Consider the following 5,193-nt stretch of genomic DNA (forward strand, 5'->3'; position numbering starts at 1 on the left):
ACAAAAGACATGATTGCTGTCCTGCTGGCCTGCAACATCAGGTTGACCCACAACACGCTAGAAACCATGAAATCATTGGACTTGAGAGGCTTTAAAACATTCGTGCCTACAATCAATGGACCTGCCTGCCCCTCGACAATCAATACTGGGACTTGTATGAAACCCATACATCTCAATAGGTCACAAACACCCAGAGGACTAGTGTGCTTGCCTACACAGACAATCAGGAATATATCAATAGGGGCCCGACACCTGCTTCCCTCTGACGTGGCACAACATCTGCACTAAGCGTGGTTGCCATCGACCCAGTATTCTACATCCCCTTTAACTCAACTTTGCCCTGCACCAACACAGAAGTGTAAAACAAACTGTCACTTTGAGCAGCTCTCGTGATGTTCTGCACGACTAACTTACTTAATTTTAGCAACATCTCACACAAACACGAATACACAGACTATATATGATCATCATGCCAGAGGGTAAACTCAGATGCTTGCCACTGCCCTCATCCAAATGGAGGCTCTCTAGTTTCCCTGGGATGGTTTCTGTGCAGTCTCCACTACAGCAGGAACGCCAGCACGTCTCATGCCCTGTCACCCACCCAGACACAGTGAGCATGTGTGCGCAGGACTGAAACACAAAAAAGCACAATTTCAGTAACCTATAGTGTGCATTGGCAGTATGATCACGTAATCTCACATTTAAAGCTCCACCTCACATTCTGCTGAGGTCGGCCACCTTGGGTAGCCTGAGCATTACACACCAACGCCCTCTCCAGCATGCCCAGTAACCTGTCCAGTGTGGTACCCTCTGTAGTTAAGCTCTCTGGATTGCCCACCCTGACTGAGGACTCTGACATGCTGCATAAGGTTTCATAAAAACTCATCCGGATGGGCTTGGACTTCACAGGCTGTCCACTCACTCAGTGGCTTCCAGAGGAACATCCAGGAAATGTCTCTATCAGGAAATATGTCTAATGAATAATAATGCATTTAATTTATAGCGCACTCTTCATTCAGTTGAATCTCAGAGTGCCATTGCCCTATCCTCATTCTCCAGGGATTGTTTGGCCTGATCCAGTCGTCAAGGGCATACCCGAACACACAACACCACCTAAAAGACAGCACCCACATCACCGCAGAGCCAGATTCCAACCACATCCCCTGCGTGGCCCATCAGTCTGCCAACCAGTTAATGTACACACTCTCTCCAACTGTAGTCTGCCAACCAGTTAATGCACACGCTCTCATCCACTGTAGTCTCCCAACCAGTTAATGTACACGCTCTCATCCACTGTAGTCTGCCAACCAGTTAATGTACACGCTCTCATCCACTGTAGTCTCCCAACCAGTTAATGTACACGCTCTCTCCCACTGTAGCTCCTCCAGTTAATGTACACGCTCTCTCCCACTGTAGTCTCCCAACCAGTTAATGTTCACGCTCTCATCCACTGTAGTCTCTTAATGCACACGCTCTCTGCCACTGTAGCTCCTCCAGTTAATGTACACACTCTCTCCCAACCAGTTAATGTACACGCTCTCTCCCACTGTAGTTAATGTACACGCTCTCTCCCACTGCAGTCTGCCAACCAGTTTATGTACACGCTCTCATCCACTGTAGTCTGCCAACCAGTTAATGCACACGCTCTCATCCACTGTAGTCTCCTAACCAGTTTATGTACACGCTCTCTCCCACTGTAGTCTGCCAACCAGTTTATGTACACGCTCTCTCCCACTGTAGCTCCTCCAGTTAATGTACACACTCTCTCCCACTGTAGTCTCCCAACCAGTTAATGTACACACTCTCTCCCACTGTAGTCTCCCAACCAGTTTATGTACACGCTCTCTCCCACTGTAGCTCCTCCTGTTAATGTACACGCTCTCTCCCACTGTAGCTCCTCCAGTTAATGTACACACTCTCTCCCAACCAGTTAATGTACACACTCTCTCCCAACCAGTTAATGTACACACTCTCTCCCACTGTAGTCTGCCAACCAGTTAATGCACACGCTCTCATCCACTGTAGTCTGCCAACCAGTTAATGCACACACTCTCTCCAACTGTAGTCTGCCAACCAGTTAATGTACACACTCTCTCCCACTGTAGTCTCCCAACCAGTTAATGTACACGCTCTCTCCCACTGTAGTCTGCCAACCAGTTAATGTACACGCTCTCTCCCACTGTAGCTCCTCCTGTTAATGTACACACTCTCTCCAACTGTAGTCTCTTAATGTACACACTCTCTCCCACTGTAGCTCCTCCTGTTATGATGCCCCCCCAACAATCCCTTCCAGCCACACATAGAGTACCCATCCGACTGAATATCGCTCAAAAGGCCCGCACTGACCGATTGACCGATCAGCACCGATCTCTTCAACCTGCTCACCAGTCAATTCAACATATCAGGCTCAGTGGTGGCAAATCATGTGATTCAGGGGCAGAAAACCCAACCCTATCCTTAGTAACTAAACTACTGCTAGCCAACCCAGGGTGACCAGACACACCAAATGACAGAAGGCCCTCATCCCTCCCAACAGCAAAGTACCCGAGAACGTCACCAGCAAGATCCATCGTAAATAAATTACATAAATTACAGTAAATACACACACGATACACAAAAAAAATGCATCAATCTTCGCTATAGACTGTGTCAGTGCTTCTCAGTGACTCCTGCAGTAACCCTCCCTTACATGTTTCCCCTCATTTCCTCCATACCACATTAAATCCTCTTTGTCCCACCGTAGTTGTTTTGCTTGTTATGTTTTGGATTTATGAATAATAAGATGCATGATCACTTTCAATTTCAGAAGCACCATACAAAGACACAAACTAACCAATCCAAATGCCATATAGATATATAAAGATGCCATATAGGTATATAAAGATGGCGGACCAAACTCCGCTGACGGCCGTGTTTTGTATGTAAATGTACAGTTTTTGGCGTTTTCTCGCTTAGATTTTTCAAAAGTTACCGAGAAATAGACACTACTATCCAATAACACAGTTATTTTAACCAGCAATAATGGTTGAAGTGATTTGCGAGGCGTCAGTCAGCCAACTTTCCAAACTGAAAAGCTACCGAACTGCAAAGTTTTATCTTATGTTATGCACTGTATGTATTCTATTTTTATGTTTTATGTTTATTTGATATCTTTTTTTATGTGGATCACTGTGCATGTAATTTCTTTGTGCATGTTATTTCTTTGCTGTTAAGCACTTCGAGCTGCATTGTTTTGTATGAAAGGTGCTATACAAATAAAGTTTATTATTATTATTATTATTGTTATTATTATTAATAAAGAAGAAAGTCTAGATTTAAAGATGGAAAGGGTGCCTGCTTCTTGGATACAGGCAGGAAGGGGGGAGGAAACTCTATAGCAGAAGGCTCTGCCTCCTATTGTGCTTTTTGATATTCTGGGAATTACTAGGAGACCTGTATTCTGGTTTAGAGGAGGGGCAAGACTTCTGACCAATTGAAGAAAACTTGGTGTGAAATGCAAATGTTCCTTCTCAAGCACCCCAAGGGGATTGTTCACCTTGACAACTCATAGCTCCAGGCAAGCCCCCAAATCTGGTACATATCCAGGAGTGTACGGGACTGCATAACAGGACAACAAACAGTTAAGGAGTCCTGGATACACCCTCTCTCAAGCAGTGTAAATGATTTTCACTGTGAGTGGGAATGAGTTGTGTGTGTGTCGATGCATGCGGGGAGGGGAGGGGAGGTAGCATTTTTGCATTAAATGCCCATGTCTTCTCCACACAAAGCTCTACAAATATATTTACTTTCTACCTATAGGCCTTATTTGAAAGGTAGACTGTTCAAGGTTTTAGACAAAAACTTGCTAATGAAGCATGTCTTACGACCACTACTATTTGTGTATATTTGTAAGTCAAACCGTTGCACATCCAAATAGGTGCCCTTCGTGACCTTAGTCCATATTTATTTTAGATTGCTTTTTTTTCTTTTAATTGTTCTTTTTTAATACAGATTCTTCGATTTCATTAGGATTTTATACATTTTTTGTTTTTATTTTATATTATCCTATTTTTGTTGTTGTCAGCGTTTGTATTACTGTGATTCATTGTTTAACCCTGTAAAGTACCTTGAGACTTCTTTGTATGTTAAAGTGTGCTATATAAATAAAAAAACATTATTATTTGTATTATATGGCCACTACCCAAACCCCCCTATACCTAATATGCCCAAAGATATTTACATCACACTAAAACTGCTCTGTTATTTCTCACTTCCACAAAACATGTAAGCATCGATATTAATGCATTCATCTGCGGGCACTGTTTTGGTGTGGACAATAGTAACAGGTGTTACTTTCATCTCACTTTAGATTAGACATTTAGTCATTTATTATACGCTTTTATCCAAAGCGACGTACAAGATAAATAGATATTTGCCATTATAGCCCAGCTCGTATTCCATGTGCATGTCTGAGATTGTCAATAGCACTAAATGGTCTAATGAATAGGCTAAACATGATAATAGTACACGATTTAATACTCGAAAAACATCAACCACTGATGAAATGCATAGAACTGTCAAAAATCATTTATTGGCTATAACTGGACATAACAGGAAGATGTTTGGCATATAGATGAAGGTTAAATGCTTTATGTTTTGACCCAAGGATGTATGTCTATCATCTTTGTACTCTGAGAAAACGGGAGTGTTACTTTTGGCTCTCCACCATCTGTATAATGTATTCCCCCATTCTCTATGTTTTGATTGTATTAGTATCCCCCTTGGTATTGACCATAATTACCACATTGTAATATGTATCCTACTTGTTTTCTTTGATACATCTCATCTTTGATATATTGCAGATAAGATTCCGAGGGTGGATGCACTCACATGTGCAGAATGGCAGGCAGCGACAAGGCCCTAAAGGGTAGGTTATCAATAATTTCTCTCTACTTCTTTCCGCATACATACTGCAACTTAAAATGTCAAAGTAAGAAACTGCTTAATTGAAAAGTCACCTTTTCCCCATCAAACTGTAATGATACATTATAAGGGCTTTGCCAAAGATTTCAAATGTAAAATCTTGACTTTGCTGTAGGGTAGTTGACTGTCTTGTGGATATCAAGTTACAAAATTACTTCCGGAGGAGTTGAGTAAAATGGCGTGATGTCGTCATTTTTACATACTCCGCCCATTCTCTGACGGGGCGCAAAG

Source organism: Clupea harengus, chromosome 9 (genome assembly GCF_900700415.2).
Source record: "Clupea harengus chromosome 9, Ch_v2.0.2, whole genome shotgun sequence".
NCBI classification, from domain to species: Eukaryota; Metazoa; Chordata; class Actinopteri; order Clupeiformes; family Clupeidae; genus Clupea; species Clupea harengus.